We start from the raw sequence: 23,746 nt of genomic DNA on the forward strand, positions 1-23,746 counted from the left end.
GGAAACTCAACCTGTTATTTTTGGGACCCCTGACTCATAGTTGTACATCAGTTCTGGAATTTTATACACACAAGCACATGGCAGTATGGCCCTCCAGTCATCAAGCCATTTGCTCACAATGGTAAATGTTGAGATATCCATTGACCCGTGTTCTGGTGGGAAAGATCCCCTGGAGAAGGAAATGGCAACCCACTCCAGTATTCTTGCCTGGAGAATCCCATAGACAGAGGAGCCTGGCAGGCTACAATCCATGGGGTCACAAGAGTTGAACACGACTTAGCGACTAAATCAACACCAGGGCCCTTCAGGTCTAGCAGCACTCTGATGCTTTTGTGAAAAACTTTTGCTTCTGGTTCCAACTTCCCAGATTCCCTACCTCATTACTTCTCACTAGGGCCTTCCCCATATGCTGCCTAGAAGCCAGGCCAGGCTCTGCCACTCTGGAATTCACAGAGCTCTTTCTCATCTTCCCTTACACTGGAGAAATCTCTTTTTTTTTCTTTTGATCTGAGAAAAGCCTCTTTCCTTTCTGTTTCTTCTAAGATGTTTTTTCTTTACTGGTAATTTTTCCCCTCCCTCTGGGACTCAAAGCTCTTGTGAACAAAAGTCATGAAGTGTTGTGGGAAATGTCAATTTTCTGCCCTTCTACAAACCTCCTGGTGGCCAAGAGGGCCAGAACCAGCTACCTGCTTAAGTGAAGAAAATAAAAGGAGGAATATATGGAGAGAAAAATATATACAAACGTATTAATCTCTTAAAGTATTATCCAACTATAGAGCAACAGGAACTCTCATACATCATTGGTAGAGGTTTAAATTGGTACAACCTCTCTGGTAAATAATTTTACAGTATCTATTAAAGATGAACATATACATGTCAGAAATAACATCATTAAGTATATAGCAAGTATAAATGAATGCTTATGGCCACCAAAAGACATGCATAGGAGTGGAGTATTCGTAGCAGCACTATTGTTTTTTTTTTCTTTTTTCTTTTTGAAAGGGGACAGGAGTCACTTTTTTATTGACTTGGTTGTGGGTTCTGCAGTAGAGACGTTTTGGGTTTAAGAGCATTCTGCTGCTTCCTGTCTTCTTTCTGCAATTTCTCCTGCTGCCTGAGCTGCCATGCCTGTAATCTAGCATCCACTTCCTGTGACAGCAGTACAACTCATCTCACAAACTTTTCCTTTTGAGTTTATCTTCAAAGCTGGCCTTTCACTGGAGGAGAAGGGTGGCCATCTGCCTAAGATCAGTCTGGGAGCTCCGTAAAGGGCTGGTAGCCAGAGGGGCTGGCAGCAAGGCCCTGCTGGAGTTGCCACTGGCTGCCCATGCGAGCCTTGGGGCTGCAGGGCAGCCTCAGGACACCCAAAGCAGTCATGCTGAGGCACAAGAGCTGAAAGTGGGCACAGTCTCCGTGGCCAAGGGCAACGCTGCGTGGGAAGCTGTGGCAGCAATATTCTTAACAAGCCACACTGAAAACAACCCCAATGTTTATCAACCATAAAATAGATGATATAACATACAATGGAATATTATACAGCAGTGAGAATAAAACAATGTGCAACATGATTGACTCTTCCAAATATAATGTTGAGCTAAGGAAATTAGGCACAAGAAAATTATACAGTATGATTTTATTTATACATAAAGTTTTTTAAATGGCAGAGACAAGCTGTGGTGTTGAGAGTTGGCCTAGTGGTCACCTACAGGAAGAAGGGAAGGGGTAGTATTTTAGAGGAAGCACAAAAGAGGGGCTTTTGGATGCTGGTAATGTTCTGTTTCTTGACCAGGGTAAGTTCAGCTTGTGATAACATCAGTAATACATTAGGCTTAAGACATGGAAACAATAAATATCCATCAGCAGATGAACAGATAAGGAAGTGGTACATATATACAATGGAGTATTACTCAGCCATTAAAAAGAATGAAATAATGCCATTTGCAGCAACGTGGATGGACCTGGAGATTGTCATGTATTAAGTGAAGTAAGTCAGACAGAGAAAGACAAATAACATATGATATCACTTATATGTGGAATCTAAAAAGAAATGATACAAATGAACTTATTTACCAAATAGAAACAGAATCATAATCATAGGAATCAAACTTCCCATTACCAAAGGGGATAGCGGGGAGGGGGAGAGATAAATCAGGAGTTTGGGATTAACATATACACATTATATATAATAAAGAGCTTCCCTGATGGCTCAACAGGTAAAGAATTCGCTTACAATGCAGGAGACATAGGAGATATTGGTTGGATCCCTGGGTCAGGAAGATCTCCTAGAGGAGAAAATGGCAACACACTCCAGTATTCTTGCCTGAAAAATCCCATAGACAGAGGAACCTGGCAGGCTACAGTTCATAGAGTTGCAAAAAATTTATTTACAAAATAGAAACAGAGTCACAGTCATAGAAAACAAATTTATGGTTACCAAAGGGGATATCAGGGAGGGGGAGAGATAAATCAGGAGTTTGGGATTAGCAAATACACACTACTATATATAAAATAGGAAAAACAACAAGGACCTACTGTATAGCATAGTGAACTATAGTCAATATTTTATAATAACTTATAATGAAAAAGAATCTGAAAAAAGAATATATATATGTGTATATATATATATATATATATAAACCTTGCTATACAGTTGAAATGAATACAACTTTGTAAAGTAATTATACTTCCATAAAAATGCATAAAAATAATATATTGGCTAATATTTTTGTGTTTTTGTGTATACAGACAATAAAAAATAGACAGCTGAATTAAAAAAAAATAGCCTGTCACACCAATTAGCTGACTGTAGCAATAATCCAGGTGGTAAAGAATAATGGCCTGAATAATTTAAGATTGTGAAAATAAGGAGAGAGAGTGAGTGAAAGTCAGTCAGTGGTGTCGGACTCTTTGCAACCCCATGGACTATACAGGGGGTTCTCCTGTATACAGGAACCCTGTATACAGGACTATACAGGAATTCTCCAGGCCAGAATACTGGAGTGGGTATCTTTTCCCTTCTCCAGGGGATCTTCCCAACCCAGGGATCGAACCCAGGTCTCCTGTATTGCAGGCAGATTCTTTACCAGCTGAGCCACAAGGAGGGAGAAGCAAGGATCAATGAATGACTGGATGTGAACAGCATAGAGGGAGAGGAGTCAAAGACAATGCCCAGGATTTGGGCTTGGTTGTTCATTTCTGTTCAGTTGCTAAACTGTGTCTGACTCTTTGCGACCCCATGGACTGAAATACGCCAGGCTCCCCTGTCTTTCACTATCTCCTGGAGTTTGGTCAAATTCATGTCCATTGAGTTGGTGATGCTATCTAACCATCTCATCCTCTGCTGCCTGCTTCTACTTTTGCCTTCAATCTTTCCCAGATCCAGGTTCTTTTCCAAAGAGTCAGCTCTTCGCATCATGTGGCCAAAGTATTGGAGCTTCAGCTTCAGCAATAGTCATTCCAATGGGCTTGGACAACTAGGTAAATAATGGTGGGATTAGTTGAGATAGGGATCATTGGAAGAGGTAAGACTAAAGTGAATGAATAGGTAATGAAGTCTGATTGGCACTTAATGAGCTCATAAGGTCTGTGGGACATTTATGTGGAGAGGCGGTGTGTCATAGGGTTTAAAAGTGAGGGTCGATTTTTGATTTTGGATATAATGTAATAAACACACACCTCTTTATCCTCCACTTAACTTGACTCTAAAACTTGTACAGAATACATGAGCAGCTCTTTGAGAACTCAATACATATCAGCAGACAGATCAGAGAACCATAGAAATAAAAGTAACACCAAACTGGTAGAGAGTTTACCACATTTGTTCCTCCAGCATCTCCCACCACAAACTCAACACATTCTAAAAACTGGAAGTGAGCACAGTGATGCAAAAGGAGATCCAGGAGGAAGCCACTAGTTTTGCATGGAGGAGCAAAAAAGGGAAATCCTAAGTTCCAGACAGAGTGCAGGACATACATGGGTGCTTTCTCCCCTTCCCCTTTTTTCTGTTCTCTAGTGCCCCAGTCACCAGGTAGTCCCACAGTGGGGGTGAAGGCAGAGGCAAGGAGCAGCCGGAAATGGGAAATGGCAGAAGCTGGAATTCTGAAGAACTTTCCTTTCTGTTCAATACACCTGCAGCTCTAAGAGGGAGGGGCCTAAACCCAGGGCTTTCATTATTAGTTTCTGTCTACTCCTTCCTAGTCTCCTCCTAGTCCCAGCACAATTCTGGACATGGGTTCTTTCTAGCCGTGAAGAAACCATGAGAACCAAACATGGAAGCCTGGGAAATTAGGAAGTACTGGAACTCAGGAAAGCTGCCAATAAAGCTGTTTACTCTGGACCTCTGGGTGCATTTTAACTGCTCCTAACTAGCATAACGCAGATGGAAAACTGAACTAACAGTACTTTGTGAAGGCCCAAATGACTATTGGTTAGTGAATATATAGGAAAGACCCGCTTAGTGGTGCACAATTTAAAAAACCCTAACTGAAGTTGGAAACACAGCCTCCAGAAGGAACAAAACAAAAATGACAACATTATTCATAGGAGGGAGTGAGGTGGGGTGACTATAAAGGGAGAGCACCAAGGTGTTTAAGGGGATGATAGAACTGTTCTGTATCCTAGAACCAAAAATCAAATGAATAATAGTTTTAAACATAAAATGAACAAATAAAAGTGAAGGCCCTGGAGCCAGACTGCCTGAGTTCAAATTCTGGAACCCTACATACTAGCTGTGTGACCCTAAACAAGTTACCACCGCATTGGGCTTCAAGTTTCCTCATTCATTAAATAGGGACAATCATTCCTAATTTAATAAATTAGGAGTTTGGGATTAAGGGATCCATACTGCTATATATAAAGTAGATAAACAATAAAAGTTTACTATACAGCATAGGGAGATATATTCAATATTTTGTAGTAACTTATAATAGGAAAGAATCTGCTATATATGTATATGTTTAAAGCTGAATCACTTTGTTGTATAGCTGAAACTAACACAATATTGTAAATCAACTATACTTCAATTAAAAAAATAAAAATAGGGACAATCACAGTTCTTGCCTTCTAGGGAGTCTGTTGTGGTAAAAGTATAATGAGGTAAATGTGCTTAGAACAGTGCCTGACACATGGCATATGTTGAATGAATGCCATAACCAATCAACATAAGGCCCTGGGGCACAGGAGTCGGGTGAGAGGACTCAAGAAATCACCAGGTGAATCACTGTTGGGTGTATTTCAGTGTTTGTAATCCTGAGAAGAGCTGCTGTGACCTTTTATTTTTAAGCCATTCAATCTGCCCAGCCACCACCCTTCTTCACTACCCTTCTGACCTCCTTTCAGTTTTTCATGCAGTTCCTGAGTCTCTGTTTTGGCTCCAGGCCTGCCCTTCAGTTCATTAACTGGTTGTGATCTCTCCGAACTAGTCTCTAAGCTGTTCTTTACCTTGGCTGTATGTCAAAATCTCTCAGACATTCTTCGAAACTACTGGCCTGAGCTCAAAAAATGTCAGTGTTATGAAAGACTAGTGAAAAGGCTGGGGAACTGTTCTAGATGACAGGAGACTAAAGGATAACTCCATGCAATATGTGGATTTTGGAGGGGGTAGAGGAGAATGTCTGAAGAGGCCATTATTAGGATATTTAAGGAAAACTGTATATGAACTATATGTGAAAGAATGTCCTTATTCCTAGGAGATACACACTACAGTACTTGAATATCCTAATGTTTGCAACTAACTTTCAAACGGTTCAGCAAGATAATAGTTATTATGTTATATGATAATAATTACACATTCATCATTTTAGTCAGTTGTGTGCTAGGTAGACAAGCAAGATGGCAAAACATTAATAGTTGGTAAAACTGGATAAAGGGTACTCGTGCTAATTTTATAACTTTCTGCAGGTTTCCATTTTTTTTTCAAAATAAGAAGGAGTGATAGACCATCTCTTAAAGATTTTTTTCAAAACACACATGCCTGTGTTGCATTCCTAACTGAGTAAAGAAGACTTTCCCTGGGTGGGATCTAGGAATCTGCATTTTAAAAGTTCTGGGATCCCCCTCTCCCCAGAAAAGAAGCACCATAGAGAAACTTCATCTCAGACACACCTCTAACTCAACTCCTCTGGCTCTTGGTTTCCTTCAGGACCCAAACCTCAACACTAGCTCTGTTTGGCAATGTTCCAGCTGGGCCTTCCTCCAGACCTTTGCAGAGCTGGTGCAGCTAGGGAGCGGGAGTGGTGAGAAGAGGTGAGGGTGGATCTCTGTGTACTCCAACATTCATCACAGGAGCAGATATAGAGGGTTCCATGAGAGACTGAGAAGGAAGGCCAGGGAAATAAGATGAAAACCCCAAGAGTATACTCAAAGGTGGATAAAGATACATGACAAATTCTAGGAGTGCCTGCTCCACAAGAAGCATCAGGGTGAGAAGTAAGTTTCTGTATCAGTGCAGAAGTGGGCCCTTTGTTGCCAGAAGAGATTTTCCTGGTAAGCCCCTTCTTCCCTACATCAGACAGTTCCCCCCTCCTACAGGGCTGGCTGACAGGAACCTGAGATCTCAGACAGGAGAAATCTCTTTTTTCAAAAGCAAGGTTTCTGGGAGACAAATGCTATCAAACCCCTCGAGAGGAAGATTTGCAGGTCAGTGTGTTTGACTTTGCTTCTCCCTCCTGCTGAGTTTGGAACAGGATTTATAGTTTCTGGGAAGTGTTGTGTGAAACCCCTTCAGGGTCAGAAAAAATACACCCATTTGTCATTTGTGGGTGGGGGGGGCATGGAATCTAGAGTTGACTGTTCGTTCCTAGCATCTGGTGAGAGTGAGTGTGTGAAATACGGACAGTGAACAAAGTGCAGCCATAGGGAAGGCAAGTTAAAATCTACCACCCTTCTCTTTACCAGTTGGCTCCATCACAGCAGAGGTTTTCCTGTCAGTCATCCTTACCTCTGCCACCTGCCTTACAAGGGATGTGTTGGCCCGGGTGTGGATAAATTCTTTTAACAATCACTAAAGTCCAGTGAAGTTGGCATTTTAAAAATGAAAAATGAAAGGGAGGAACAACCAGAAATAAACAAAGGAAGTAAATAACAGTTGAGCAGCACTCCGTCCAATACATTTGTCCCACAGCAGACCAAGTGAACATTCCAGAACATAAATCTCACCCTGAAACTGCCGGGCTCCAACCTTTCAAATGGTTTCACATTGACCTTAGAAGTGAGTCCAAAATTTCAAACAAGATATACAAGGTCCTTTGCAATCAGATGCCAGCTGACTTTTCTAGCTTTATCACCCACCAGCTCCCCTTCACACATTCTGCATTCCAGCTACATATGTCTCCCCAGTTCCTAAACAAGCCACATTCTATTCATCTCTGAACTTTTGCACATGTATGGCCACCTACCAGTCACTTAAATCAAGCACAACAGTTAAGAGTACAAACTCCAAAAAAAAAAAAAAAAAAAGAGTACAAACTCCAGAATCAGGCTGCCTATTGTGGGCAAGTTTCTGATTTTCTTTGCCTTCATTTCTTCAGTTGCAAAATGGGGTTTCCAACAGGGGTGCCATGAAGATCAGATGAAAAACCTGGCACAGAATCAGCATACAATCCACATTAGCTGTTACTCAACAAAACATCGATTGGCCAACTGCCCAAGAAGTGGGGGGCCCTTTTCATCCATTTATTATTACATGTTACTTCCAGTCTAGAGGAAGGACAGACATGTAAACAGGATGTTATAATACAGCATGATCAAAGTGAGGATAGAGCTCTGTGAGCCACAAGGAGCAACTCGTGGGGGCCTTCCCTTCCACTCTTTCCTCAGCTGGATTCACGTCATATGATATCTCAAATTCAGTTTTCAGCCAGGCCCTGAGGCTTGAGGAAGATAGGAAAAAGTAAAGAATTTCAAACCTAGGGCTGGCATTCAGACTTTAGGCACCAGTACAACCCTGTTAGCTGTTAAAATATTGAAATAACTTTCATACTCATTGGTAAAGGCCCTAAGCACCCCAAGTATTCCATAATGCCTCCTCCCCCTCTGCCTCGTGCAGCCTGATTCTTGGAAACATTGAATGGACACCATCAGGGACCACACTTGTTCCGCAAAGAGCACATGCATGCCAACTTGTCTGGAGTTGTTTCACTCTGGTTTCTCCCCCATCCTTCAGGACCCACCCCCCAAGTAGTGGGTTTGGGGACTGTGAAAAAATGTGAATTACCAGTTTGTCCCCTGAGGATGCATTTTGAGTATCTCCTCTGAACTTAGGGGTATTGCCTGTTCCATGAGTCCCAGGAGTTTTGTCTGCTTGTTTGTTGAGATGCCTGCTGCTTTGGGGTATCTTTTGACCTTCTTGTGGACCTTGGCTTATGCCTGCAATACCCTTTGGAAATCTCTGCCCATCCACCAGCTTGGATTCCTTCCAGCCAACCATCCACTCCACACCAGAGGTTCCTGTCACCTCCTAGATATGTCTACTCCATTCTGCACTACACTGGGACTTATCCTGACATGTGGCATAATGGACAAGGTCTTGGTATTCTATGAAGCAGAACAGAATGGGGGTTTAGGAGCCAGTATTATCTGTGTTTGAATGCCAACTCTACCACTTCTAACTGTGTAAACTTGGGCAAGTTCTTCAGATTCTCTGGGTCTCAGTTGTCTCATCTTTAAAATGGGATAATAAGAGTACCTACCTCATAAGGTTGTTGGGAGTACTAAAGGACAACATAGTGGAAAGCACTTAGATGAATGCCTGGCACATAGTAAAAGTTCAGATATTTATTATTTTGCATGGAAATTTTAATGAGCACATTTAGGTATATTTTTCAACATTTTCACTTTGTTTGTTGACCCTTTGATCTGTACAACAGCTCCAGAGAGGTAAATATTGAAAGGTATTGGCTAGCATCTCGATTTTGGGGATGAGGAAATTGATACTTATCTGCTATATTTAGTGATGAAGTGATATAAATGGCCATGGTTAATTACAAATTTTCGGATTCCCCAATTAGTTATTTGTCCCCATCAGGGAACACTGAAAGAGGTAGGTTGCTATTCATTCAAGAAATGTTTTTTGAAGAGATACAGACATAGATAACAAATGCATAGACACCAAAGAGGAAAGGGGGGGTGGGAGGACTTGGCAGATTGGAATTGACAGATATACACTATTGATACAATGTATAAAATGGATAACTAATGAGATAGTTATACTGTAGAGCACAGGGAACTCCACCTAATGCACTGTGGTGACTTGAATGGGAAGGACGTCCAAAAAGGAGGGATATATGTATATGTATGGCTGATTCATTTTGCTGTAGAGTAGAAACTAACACAGCATTGTAAAGCAACTATGCTTCAATTTCTGAAATAAATTTGGAAAATTTATCTCCAAAAAATTTTTTAAGAAAATAAAGGACTTCCCTGGTAGTATACTGGATAAGAATCCATCTGCTAATGCAGGCGACAGGGGTTTGATCCCTGGTCTAGGAAGATTCCACATGCCACAGAGCAACTAAGCCTGTGTGCCATAGCTACTGAGCCCTGTGCGCTGCAACTACTGAAGCCTGTGCGCCTAGAGCCTGTGCTCTGCAACAAGAGAAGCCATCACATTGAGAAGCCCGTGCACTGTATGAAGAGTAACCCCTGCTTGCCCCAACTAGAGAAAGCCCATGTGCAGCAACAAAAACCCAGTGCAATCAAAAATAAATAAATAAAAATACAAAAATATGTGTTGAATGGCTGCTATGTACCAGGCACAGTGCTGGGCACTGAGAATACAGTAGTGAACAAAACAGGTAGGTCCCTGTGCTCCTGGTGTTACTATTCTGGTGGGAAGAGACAGTCAATAGGCAAATAAATAATGATGAAAAGGATGTATCAATTAGTGTGATGAAAATAAAGCAGAGTCATATAATAAAGAGTAACTATGGGAGACAGGATGGTGGAGGAAGGCTTTTCTGAGAGGAGACTTTTATGACAAGAAAGAGGTGAGCTGAAAAACCTTCTCCCTTTGGATATGTAGCTGGGATCGGGGAGGGAAGTTCTGATAAAGAGAGAGCTTCCAAAGTTCTGCTCTGAGTCACCACAGACAAGTAGAAGGAGCAGGAGGGAGGGCTGCTCTTTAAAGGTATCTCATTAAAGGTAAACAATAGAATGGGAAAGACTAGAGATCTCTTCAAGATTAGAGACACCAACGGAACGTTTCATGCAAAGATGGGCTCAATAAAGGACAGAAATGGTATGGACCTAACAGAAGCAGAAGATATTAAGAGGTGGCAACAATACACAGAAGAACTATACAAAAAAGACCTTCATGACCCAGATAATCACAATGGTGTGATCACTCCCCTACAGCCTGACATCCTGGAATGTGAAGTTAAGTGGGCCTTAGGAAGCATCACTACAAACAAAGCTAGTGGAGGTGATGGAATTCCAGTTGAGCTATTTCAAATCCTAAAAGATGATGCTGTGAAAGTGCTGCACCCAATATGCTAACAAATTTGGATAACTCAGCAGTGGCCACAGGACTGGAAAAGGCCAGTTTTCCTTCCAATCCCAAACAAGGCAATGCCAAGAATGGCCAAACTACCGTGCAATTGCACACATCTCACACGCTAGTAAAGTAATGCTCAAAATTTTCCAAGCCAGGCTTCAACAGTACGTGAACTATGAACTTCCAGATGTTCAAGCTGGTTTTAGAAAAGGCAGAGGAAACAGAGATCAAAATGCCAACATCCACTGGATCATCGAAAAAGCAAGAGAGTTCCAGAAAAACATCTATTGCTGCTTTATTGACTATGCCAAAGCCTTTGACTGTGTGGATCACAATAAACTGTGGAAAATTCTGAAAGATATGGGAATACCAGACCACCTGACCTGCCTCTTGAGAAATCTGTATGCAGGTCAAGAAGGAACAGTTAGAACTGGACATGGAACAACAGACTGGTTCCAAATAGGAAAAGGAGTACATCAAGGCTGTATATTGTCACCCTGCTTATTTAACTTATATGCAGAGTACATCATGAGAAACGCTGGGCTGGATGAAGCACAGGCTGGAATCAAGGTTTCCAGGAGAAATATCAATAACCTCAGATGTATAGATGACACCACACTTATGGCCCAAAGTGAAGAAGAACAAGAGCCTCTTGATGAAAGTGAAAGAGGAGAATGAAAGAGTTGGCTTAAAAGCTCAATATTCAGAAAAACTAAGATCATGGCATCTGGTCCCATCACTTCATGGCAAATAGATGGGGAAATAGTGGAAACAGTGGCTGACTTTATTTTGGGGGGCTCCAAAATCACTGCAGATGGTGATTGCAGCCATGAAATTAAAAGACACTTACTCCTTGGAAGAAAAGTTATGACCAAACTAGACAGCATATTAAAAAGCAGAGACATTACTTTGCCAACAAAGGTCAGTCTAGTCAAGGCTATGGTTTTTCCAGTAGTCATGTATGGATATGAGAGTTGGACTATAAAGAAAGCTCAGCACCAAAGAATTGATGCTTTTGAACTGTGGTGCTGGAAAAGACCCTTGAGAGTCCCTTGGACTGCAGGAAGATCCAACCAGTCCATCCTAAAGGAAATCAGTCCTGAATATTCACTGGAAGGACTGGTGTTGAAGCTGAAACTCCAATACTTTGGCCACCTGATGAGAAGAGCTGACTCATTTGAAAAGACCCTGATGCTGGGAAAGATTGAAGGTGGGAGGAGAAGGGGACGACAGAGGATGAGATGGTTGGATGGCATCACCGACTCAATGGACATGAGTTTGAGTAAACTCTGGGAGTTGGTGATGGACAGGGAGGCCTGGTGTGCTGCAGTCTATGTGGTCGCAAAGAGTCGTACATGACTGAGAGACTGAACTGAACTGAACTGACAGTCTGAAGTCAGAAAGACTTGCTGAATTGGAAACTTTCTGGAAAAAGGCAGAAGAACGAAAAACTTGTGAGCAGTGTAGGGAATTTTTTTCCTAAGGTATTAACTTTGCTGCTGCTGCTGCTAAGTCGCTTCAGTTGTGTCTGACCCTGTGCGACCCCATAGACGGCAGTCCACCAGGCTCCCCCGTCCCTGGGATTCTCCAGGCAAGAACCTTAGATATATTTAAAAATATAATCCCCTGGTGGTTCAGACAGTAAAGAAGCTGCTTGCAATGCAGGAGACTTAGGTTTAATCCCTAGGCTAGGAAGGTCCCCTGGAGGAGGGCATGGCAACCCACTGCAGTATTCTTGCCTGGGAAATCCCATGGACAGAAGAGCCTGGTGGGCTACAATCCATGAGGTTGCAAGAGTCAGACATGACTGAGTTACTAACAGTTACTTATATTTTAAAATATATATATATAATATATGTATTGATATATATTAGGAAGAATTATATATATTAGGAAGCATCACTATGAACAAAGCTAGTGGAGGTGATGGGATTCCAGCAGAGCTATTTCAAATCCTAAATGATGATGCTGTTAAAGTGCTGCACTCAACATGCCAGCAAGTTTGGAAAACTCAGCAGTGGCCACAGGACTGGCAAAGGTCAGTTTTTGTTATAATCCCAAAGAAGGGCAATGCCAAAAATATTCAAACTACTGCACAATTGCACTCATTTCACATGCTAGCAAGGTGATTCTCAAAATCCTTCAAGTTAGGCTTCAATAATATGTGAACTGAGAACTTCCAGATGTAAAAGGTGGGTTTAGAAAAGGCAGAGGAGTCAGAGATCAAATAGCCAACATCTGTTGGATCATAGAAAAATCAAGAGAATTCCAGAAAAACATCTGCTTCACTGACTACACTAGATCTTTTGACTGTGTGGATCACAACAAGCAGGAGGAGGAGGCAGGATTGAAGGCAGGAGGAGAAGGGGATGACAGAGGATGAGATGGTTGGATGGCATCACCGCCTCAATGGACGTGAGTTTGAGCAAACTCCAGGAGATGGTGAAGGACAGGGAAGCCTGGTATGTTGCAGTCCATGGGGTTGCAAAGAGTTGGATACAACTGAGTGACTGAACAATGATATATATTTTAAAATAAATTATTGATATAATTTAGATAGAATAATGTTCACTAATTTTAAGTGTGCAATTTGATCAGTCTTGAGAAATACATACTCCTGTGTTAAATGTATACATATCTCTTATCAAGATATATAGTTGACATTTCCATAACTCTAAAATGTTCCCTCATGAACCTTTGGAATCAACTGTGGTCATCTGGTCAGCTATTTTGTAGCCTGTCCCTCAATTAAGGTTTATCTGGTAGTTTCTCATAATTAGATTGCTGTTATGGGTTTTTGGCAAGAATGCCACAGAGGTGACATGCCCGTCTGTTGATGTTATATCAGGGGGTGCATTATATAAATATGTCTTCACTGATAATGTCAACCTTGATCACATAATTAAGGTGTTACTGGTAGGCTCATCAATTGGAAAGTTGCTCTTTCCCCTTGGCAAGTAATAGCTATCTTGAGGGAGATACTTTGAGATCATCCCAAAAAATTTAAATTGGCATTATATGAAACATATATTGAATTAGAAAGTGTTTTGTTTTTTACTTAATTTTACTAGTCAGGAGCATGGCCTATTTTTCTATTTATCTGTTTTTCCTTTCTTTTACTCATTCATGTATTATAGTTGTTTAATAAACATGGATTCGGAATTATTGGGAAGACAGTGTAATAGAAAGGAAAAAACGTAGGATTTGGCATGAGGCAAACCTGGATTTGAATCCCAACTCTCCTGCTTACTGATTGTATGACTTTTAAAAGGGTCTTTAAACCTGACCTGCTAATTTCACAGCTGTATAAAACAGATAATAACAAACCATCACACAAAGTTTTTAAAAGTACTGTCTGGCACTCAATAAGTGCTCTGTAAATATCATTTCTTGCCTTCTTTAATACCTAGGTGTTTAATATTATTGTCACTATGGTAATTAGCCTTTCTTCTTTCTGGCTGGGTGGCTCTAGGATATAGAAATTCAGTCGATTCTTTCATATTTTTTCATGTTCTGACACCACAGAGACCTTAGTGCAGGGGAGCTGCTGGACTTTTTACATGTCTTCAAGTCAGTGGGGAGAAAAGCAACTGGAATTGTTTTATAGTTGATGGCAAACTCTTACAGCTCACAAGTGTTTTCTATCCTATACTTTTTCAAAGCTTATTCATTACCTCTTGTATTTGGGGACTTGATTTTCATGGATGTACAAACATATCTTTTGCTAATGTGTCATTTTTATTTCTACTGCCCCTATATTTCTATTTTTTACTTATTTTTCTTCTTTAATTATCTGAACTATTTTTAACTAGAATTTTAATCAGGGCAATCTTGTGTGCTACTTGTTTTTAACCAGGATTAATCTAATTCAAGCTTTGGTTTGTACAGATATGTTATTGTTGTTTAGTCGCTAAGATGTGTCTGACTCTTTTGTGACCCCACGGACTGTAGCCCACCAGGGTCCTCTGTCTGTAGAACTTTCCAGGAAAGAATACTGGAGTGGATTACCATTTCCTTCTCCAAGGGATCTTCCTGGCCCAGGGATTGAACCCGCATCTCCTGTCTCTTACATTGGCAGGTGGATTCTTTACCAATGAGCCACCAGAGAAGCCCTTGGAAAGATATACTCAAGCAAGAGAGAGAGCATGCAATACCCCTTTCCTCATCCTTGATTTTTTTTAAAGGTTTAAGTGAAGCTTTGCCTTTCAGTTTTTTTGTTCTTGCTCCAAATTTTATTTCTCCTTTCCTAAGCTTGTTTGATTTGTTATTTGTTCCTTCCCTAAGTTCTTTAGGCAGTAATCCATTGTTGCTTTTTCGTACTGATGCAGGCTTTCAGGGCTATACATTCTCTAAATACTTCCTTGGCAATTTCTCATAAAGTGGTCCCCCCCATAAAATGTCTTACCAGTTTTTCCTTTTACCTCGTGTTCATTATGTTTTGGTCTGGCATTATTACTAATCCTTCGTATCACAGTTTTTGACATTTTGATACCCTACATTAATTGTGATTTCTAAATGATGCATTAAAATTATTGATTTAGGGAATGTGGGATTAGCAGAGGCAAATGATTATATACACGATGAATAAACAACAAGGTCATACCATACAGCACAGGGAACTATATTCAATGTCCTATGATAAACCATAATGGAAAAGAACATGAAAAAGAATATATATGTGTGTGTGTGTGTGTGTGTGCTTAGTCACTCGGTCATGTCTGAGTCTTTGCAATGCCATGGGCTATAGCCCACAGGCTCCTCTGTCGATGGGGAATATCCAGGCAAGAATACTGGAGAGGGTTGCCATGCCCTCCTCCAGGGGATTTCCCCTCCCCAGGGATTGAACTCAGGTCTCCCACACTGCGGGCAGATTCTTTACCATCTGAGCCATCAGGGAAGCCCAAGGATACTGGAGTGGGTAGCCTATCCCTTCTCTAGGAAAACTTCCTAACATAGGGATTGAACCAGGGTCTCCTGCATTGGAAGTGGATTCTTTACCAGCTGAGCTATCCGAGAAGCCCAATCTGAGTCACTTTGCTGTACAGCAGAAATTAACACAACATTGTAAATGAACTCTACTTCAATTAATTTTTTAAAAGAACATTTTGATTACTGAGTTTTTTTTTTTTTGGTGTCCCCCTCAAATTTTGCCCCTGAGGCAAATGCCTCTCTTTGCCTCACCTCAGCCTAGGCCTGACCCTGTGATAACCTCTCAGATGAGTTCCGCTCACAACTTTGTGAAATGGAGGCCAGATGTTCAGAAAGAATAAAACTGTCAGAAATATCAAACCAGTGATGATGCCTGCCAGGAAATAATCATGTTTTCCTTCTCCTACTCCTGTCATCCCTCTCCTACTATTTGCTAGGCTTTCAGCTCAGCAGAAGCCCTTGTCCTTTTCTAGCTGCTGACACTGAGCACAGCCACATTGCTAATAGGATGCCTGGGATCACTTCTCCATTTAGAGAGGTGAAAGGCCAGGGTCTCACCCTCCAGGAATAAACCCAAGGACTGTTGAGCTCGTCCAGACTCTTGTCAGGGCCCTTTCTGGCCCAAAACATTCCTTTCTCTGCTGGAGTCTGTCAGCTCTGGCAAAAATCAAGTTTCCTCACCCTGATCTTACCTCATCCACACAAGTTTTCCTGAGAAATTATGGAAGAGAAACTCTTAGAATCCTCAAATATCAGAGTTGGAAGGGCCTTTAGAGACCATTTTGCCCCAATGCACCTCATTTAACAGAACATATAGCTTCCTTTGCTCTATTTCCATGTTCCAAAGAATCCCCAAGGCCGCCTCATAATAAAAATCAAGAGTAAGTCAAGAGCCAAGTTAATCAATAAAGTAAATTACTATGGGACCCAGCTGTGCTCAGGGAGGATTGAGTCATCAGAAATGTAGCCCTGGTCCCAGGATTTGTTTATTAAGGATTTTCTTCAAGGACAAAGAGAAGGATCTGTGGTGGCTCAACTCCAAAACTTTTCATGGAGTGGGGATATGACTGGAAAACATTTGATTAACTTTATCAGGGCTGGGGAGTTTTTAAATTCCTGCTTTGAAGAGGCCTGCCTTTACTTCTGGCTGGTCCAGGCATTGTGAAGAAGTTGTCAAAGTTAGTCTCTGTGCTTCTTCAGTTCAGTTCAGCTCAGTCGCTCAGTCGTGTCCGACTCTTTGTGACCCCTTGAACGCCAGGCCTCCCTGTCCATCACAAACTTCCGGAGCTTACTCAAACTCATGCCCATTGAGTCGGTGATGCCATCCACCCATCTCATCCTCTGTCGTCCCCTTCTCCTCCTGCCCCCAATCCCTCCAAGCATCAGGGTCTTTTCCAATGAGTCCACTCTTTGCATCAGGTGGCCAAAGTATTGGAGTTTCAGCTTCAGCATCAGTCCTTCCAATGAACACCCAGGACTTATCTCCTTCAGGATGGACTGGTTGGATCTCCTTGCAGTCCAAGGGACTCTCAAGAGTCTTCTGCAACACCATAGTTCAAAAGCAACAATTTTTCGGCACTCAGCTTTCTTCACAGTCCAACTCTCACATCCATACATGACCACTGGAAAAACCATAGCCTTGACCAGACGGACCTTTTTTGGCAAAGTAATGTCTCTGCTTTTTAATATGCTATCTAGTTTGGTCATAACTTTCCTTCCAAGGAGTAAGCATCTTTCAATTTCATGGCTGCAGTCACCATCTGCAGTGATTTTGGAGCCCCCAAAAATAAAGTCACTGTTTCCACTGTTTCCCCATCTATTTGCCATGAAGTGATGGGACCAGATGCCATGATCTTAGTTTTCTGAATGTTGAGCTTTAAGCCAACTTTTTCACTCTCCTCTTTCACTTTCATCAAGAGGCTTTTTAGTTCCTCTTCACTTTCTGCCATAAGGGTGGTGTCATCTGCATATCTGAGGTTATTGATATTTCTCCTGGCAATCTTGATTCCAGCTTGTGCTTCTTCCAGCCAGCGTTTCTCATGATGTACTCTGCATATAAGTTAAATAAGCAGGGTGACAATATACAGCCTTGACGTACTCCTTTTCCTATTTGGAACCAGTCTGTTGTTCCATGTCCAGTTCTAACTGTTGCTTCCTGACCTGCATACAGGTTTCTCAAGAGGCAGGTCAGGTGGTCTGGTATTCCCATCTCTTTCAGAATTTTCCACAGTTTATTGTGATCCACACAGTCGAAGGCTTTGGCATAGTCAATAAAGCAGAAATAGATGTTTTTCTGGAACTCTCTTGCTTTTTCGATGATCCAGCGGATGTGGCAATTTGATCTCTGGTTCCTCTGCCTTTTCTAAAACCAGCTTGAACATCTGGAAGTTCTCGGTTCACATATTGCTGAAGCCTGGCTTGGAGAATTTGAGCATTACTTTACTAGTGTGTGAGATGAGTGCAACTGTGTGGAGTTTGAGCATTCTTTTGCATTGCCTTTCTTTGGGATTGGAATGAAAACTGACTTTTTCCAGTCCTGTGGCCACTGCTGAGTTTTCCAAATTTGCTGGCATATTGAGTGCAGCACTTTCACAGCATCATCTTTCAGGATTTGAAATAGCTCAACTGGAATTCCATCACATCCACTAGCTTTGTTCATTGTGATGCTTTCTAAGGCCCACCTGACTTCACATTCCAGGATGTCTGGCTCTAGGTGAGTGATCATACCATTGTGATTATCTGAGTCGTGAAAATCTTTTTTGTACAGTTCTATGTATTCTTGCCACCTCTTCTTAATATCTTCTGCTTCTGTTAGGTCCATACCATTTCTGTCCTTTATTGAGCCCATTTTTGCATGAAATGTTCCCTTGGTGTCTCTAATCTTCTTGAAGAGATCTCTAGTCTTTCCCATTCTGTTGCTTTCCTCTATTTCTTTGCATTGATTGCTGAGGAAGGCTTTCTTATCTCTCCTGGTTATTCTTTGGAACTCTGCATTCAAATGGGAATATCTTTCCTTTTCTCCTTTGCTTTTTGCTTTTCTTCTTTTCACAGCTATTTTTAAGGCCTCCTCAGACAACCATTTTGCCGTTTTGCATTTCTTTTCCATGGGGATGGTCTTGATCCCTGTCTCCTGTACAATGTCACATCCATAGTTCATCAGGCTCTCTATCAGATCTAGTCCCTTAAATCTAATTTGGCCTTGGAGTAGGAATGAAGCAGGGCAAAGGCTAATAGAGTTTTGCCACGAGACAAATATCAGAAATAGATAGCTTGCCCAAGATTCTCAACTTGTGGCTTGTATGATCCTTTATGTTTTCTTGACTTCTTGGATATTTGCATATGAATCAAATGGTTTTCTATCATAGGCATGATCCTAAACTATTTTTAGAAATCAATCCAATTGTTGGGTTTGTGGCCAGTTAACCTGTGTCTAGTCCTTCTGGGTTATCTTGGTGAATTCCTGTACTCCAAGGCTCTAATTGGTTGGCCCTGAGAAAATTTACCTTAAAAGGAAAATTATAGTTATGTTCAGGTCACTGTTGATATTACCAGATGGCATTCCCTCACCTGGCCAATTAATGCCTGCTCTGACTCTGGCTATAAATATGTTTTCTTCTATTACTTAAGCTCAACCAAAGCAACAAGCGAAGTTTCAGCCAAGGAATAAAATCTCCCACAATTACGGGATGGATTTATGTAGATAACACCAAGCCATGGTAATTTAAGTTTAAAGTCTCTATGTTGGGAACAATTAAATCATACTAAGGGTAATTAGTCTAGTGCTTAGTTGCTCAGTCTTGTCCGACTCTTTGCGACCCCATGGACTGTAGCCTGCCAGGACCCTCTATCCATGGGGATTCTACAGCCAAGAATATTGGAATGTGTTGCCATGCCCTTCTCCAGGGGATCTTCTCAACCCAGGGATCAAACCCAGGTCTCCCACATTGCAGGTGGATTCTTTTCCATCTGAACCACCAGAGAAGCCCAATCAGTCTAGTAACACTAAGAAACTGGGCTGTGTGCATTGTGGACAATGCCAATATATAATTTCTCTGAAAGATCAAGATTGGAACAGAATAGACCAAGTCAGATGACGTGGGATATTACTGGGATGGAAGTTCTTGACTTAATTATTACTTATGATTTATATTTCACCTGTTTTATAAAATTGATCTTTCTTACATTACCAAATGTGTTACTGAGCCTCTGATACAATAATATATAGTTCCATATGAGATCAGTGATTGTAAGTGTAACTCTAGTTTTGGGAACAACAAGAGGAAATATTTTCCTAGGCCAGAAGAGGCTTATATAGGCAGGTGGTCCAGAGAATTTTGGATATTGTTTTATGGCCTAGTCCACTAACAACACATTGAGTTACCTTTGCCACACCTGGGAAAGAACATTCCCAGCACTGTGGGATAAAATGGTCATGAAATGTGCCCCCTCCCACCTCCCCGCAAACCATGGTCAGATTTATTACTATGAAGAGGCCCTGGCCATCTGCCTCTGCAAAGATTGAATCATGGCCACTGTAGTTGCTGACCTTCAACACCCCCTGAAAGGAGTTCAGAGTGGAGATCAAGAATGAGGCACTCTTTGGAGAGTTAGATATTTTCAGGGGAAGATTTTATGAGCCCCAATTCTTAAAACTTCTTATACCTAGAGAAATACTAACATGGTTAACAGTGACATCTGCTTTGGCTATTGAGAATATTACAAATAAAAGTCAAAATTGTGTAGTTATGGTTCAGACATCTAAGGAAATAACTAGGTAACACTACACATGTAATTTCAGGCAAGTCCTTGTATTGCTAAGAACTTGAATTTTCTGAGCTGTGTTTGATTTGGATGCCACTGGATGCCACCGACATTCTCAAAACAATGTCTGCTGGAAGCTAGTAACTGCAACCTTACTTTTTAAATGTCTCCTCTTGTAACCATTACATTTCTAGACAAGGAAATTGCTTTAGATCATACATTAACAGAAAGAGGAGAGATGTATGATAACCAATAGGCCCTGTTTGTGATGGTGGTTTCATCCTAAGCCTTGTCTGACTCTTTGTGACCCCATAGCACCTATAATCTATATGTTAACACTCCATTAAAAGTTAAAACCTACTCATAAAACTAGACAACTGGCTACCTGGCTACAAGTCTCCCCAAAGTGCCAGGTCCAGACTGGGTTTTAGGCTTATTCCCCTGAAAAGAAATGAAATTTGTCTATTAAAATTCCACTTGTCATTCTTCCAACTATTTGTAATTTGGTCTGTTACACCACAATCGCAGTCAAGGGATTGAGATTTTAATCATACAAGACTCAGATCCAGCACCTGGAAATCAGAAATACTTTCAATTCAATGTCTGTTCTCCAAATTGAGCCAGCACTATGTTCCATCTTGACAGGAAGTTGCCAGAGCCATAGTTGCCCAGTTCCCTGAATTAAAACTGAGCAAGACTCTGGGGCTCTGGACTACAAAGCCTTTCTGTGTCCCCAGTTTTTTTTGTAGGATATAGGCTTCATTCAACCTCCTGACCTTCCCTGAGTTCCAAAGGGCAGATTCAAACAGTTGCTAATCAGAGAAGGGAGGGGATACAGAAATAGGGGAGGAGCAGTCAAGTGGCGTTACAGCCTTGGGACAGGATCCTAGTTCAGAATCAAGGAATATGCATAACACTATCTTTGAGTTATGTAGAACTGGGACCCCACCCAGGTGGAGGATGGGAACTTCAAGCTGAATGCTAGATTCCTGGAGCACTATAAGATTCACTGGAGAAGGAAATGGCAAACCACTCCAGTATTCTTGCCTGGAAAATCCCGTGGATAGAGGACCCTGGCGGGCTATAGCCCATGGGATGGCAAGAGTCGGACACGGCTTAGTGACTAAACCACCACCACCACCCTATTACTTCACCACCAACCATTCAGAAGAAAGTCACCCCCTGCAGCCCTCATGCCAAATTTTGCCTTCATTTTCTGGGGCTCGGTGATGACCATCCTGTTAGGCCTCCTGTTTGGCTCCTGTCTGTTTCATCTCTGACAGGGTCCAACAGTTTCAGGCTAAATTGTTGTTACTATGAGGGTGAATGTTGGTTTTGGGCACAGAATACCTCTATTTAGGTCAGGTGGAGAGAGACTTCTGCTCTACTAGGCAGGGCTACGTATGCCCACTGTCAGCTGAAAGTAACTACAGGAGAACCGGCCCTCTGCCCCAATTCCCAATAAGTATCTTGAGTATAGGGCTTCCCTTATGGCTCAGCTGGTAAAGAATCTGCCCGCAATGTGGGACACCTGGATTCAATCCCTGGGCTGGGAAGATCCCCTGGAGAAGGGAAAGGCTACCCACTCTGTTAGGGGAAGCACACTGACTAAAACCGCCCACCCTGACCAGACACCATAGTAACCATTTGCATGAGTTGTTTTACACGAGAGGAGGTCCTGGTAAGGAACAGGGAACTAATAAGCCACCACCAACCGGAAGAGTTCTGGAAAGGTTGAAAGGGGACACCACATGTCTGACCACCTCCCAGAATCCTTCTCACTGGCATCCATCTTGGCTGAACAAGGCCTGCACCACCAGGAAGGACTCAGAGTCAGAATGATTGGCTGAAAACAACCCAGAAACTAATCCTATCACCATAAAACTTTAGACTGTGAGCCACATGGCAGAGCAGTTCTCCCGGGTTTCCTTACCCTACTGTTCTCCACCCACGCACCCTTTTCCAATAAAATCTCTTGCTTTGTCAGCATATGTGTCTCCTCAGACAATTCATTTCTGAGTGTTAGACAAGAGCCCAGTTTCAGGCCCTGAAAGGGGTCCCCCTTCCTACAACAACTCCAGTATTCTTGTCTGGAGAATTCCATGGACTGTATAATCCATGGGGTCACAAAGAGTCAGACATGACTGACTTTCACTTATCTTGAGTATAAAGTCTCTCGGGGGGAGTTGTGAGGGGAAACTGACTCAAATCATCTGCCCTGGCCAGATACCATAGTAACCATTTGCATGAGTTATTTTCAACAGGAAGTCTTGGTAAGGAACACTGAACTAAGCAGCCACCATCTACTGGAAGAATTTGGGAAAGGTCAAAAGGAGATGCCACATGTCCTACCAACCTCCCAGAATTCTTGCTGGCATCCATCTTGGCTGAGCAATGCATGCACTATCAGGAAGGACCCTGAGTCAGAATGATTTGTCAGAGACAACCCAGAAACTAATCCCACCACCATAAAACTGGAGACTGTGAGCCATGTGGCAGAGCAGTCTTCCTAGGTTCCCTTACCCTCCTGCTCTCTGCCCAGGCGCCCCTTCTCAATAGTCTCTTGCTTTGTCAGAAAAAAAAAATTCTTCTTACAGAGCATCATCACATCTATTCCTCTAGTTTAATCTCTAAACAGGGAAGGTAACTTTGTCTACGTTTTGTTTGTGTGTGTTAGTCTCCCAGTCGTGTCTGACTCTTTGCAACCCTATGGACTATAGCCTGCCAGGCTCCTCTGTCCATGGGATTCTCCAGGCAAGAATACTGGAGTGAGTTGCCATTTCCTTCTCCAGGGGATCTTCCCGGCCCAGGGATTGAACCCCAGTCTTCTGCACTGCAGGCAGATTCTTTTACTGTCTGAGCCATCTGGGAAGCCCTGTCTACATTTTACAGGTAAATAAAAAGGCTCAGAGTCTACCTAGATGATTCTAAGGCCATGAAACTAGTAAGAGTCCAAAGCTTTAACTTTTGAGTCCAGAATGATGCAAACTAGCCAACAGAGGACCACAGGGCTAGAAACACTGTCTTGATCTGATTTGTAATGAATTATAGCATTGTGATGGACTTCTGAGAAGTATACAAGAAATCTAGGAATTTAATGCTAGTTTCAAAGGAGATACTGGGATTCACATAGGGTGGCTGTGAAGAATTTATCATTCTTTAGCTTTGTTCTCTGCAAATTTTTCTCAAACTGCTGGAAAGCAAGGAAACCTCATCAGTTGAAGGAAATGACTTATTAGGAAGCTTTGTGTGTGGGGAACGATTGGATCCTGATGTATTTCTGGGTAGTGTTTAGCCATGTGTAGTGGACCCTAGGAGTAATATACTTTCTGAAGTTTGTTTTTCATCTAGGTTCCCATCTTCAAACTCTTAAAAGTGACCAAGAAATCTGCATTCTTGGGATTATAAGGGGGATTCTCAAGTTATGTGCATAATAACAGGGAGGCCATGGTGGCAAACCTCTAAATAACTTGTGGACTGAGATTTGGATAAGCCAAATGACTTAGGAACTTGGACATGGGTTATACCCGTGTCTTGGTTGCTAGAAAATAAACCAGGGTGAGATAT

General features: G+C 41.9%; 1 pseudogene; it reads right to left on the reverse strand.

Moving 5' to 3' along the window:
- Positions 1-1,020: 1,020 nt before the first annotated feature.
- Positions 1,021-21,416, reverse strand: LOC122435553 (annotated as a pseudogene).
- Positions 21,417-23,746: the final 2,330 nt, after the last annotated feature.

The sequence above is a fragment of the Cervus canadensis genome, chromosome X (assembly GCF_019320065.1).
Source record: "Cervus canadensis isolate Bull #8, Minnesota chromosome X, ASM1932006v1, whole genome shotgun sequence".
Taxonomy (NCBI): domain Eukaryota; kingdom Metazoa; phylum Chordata; class Mammalia; order Artiodactyla; family Cervidae; genus Cervus; species Cervus canadensis.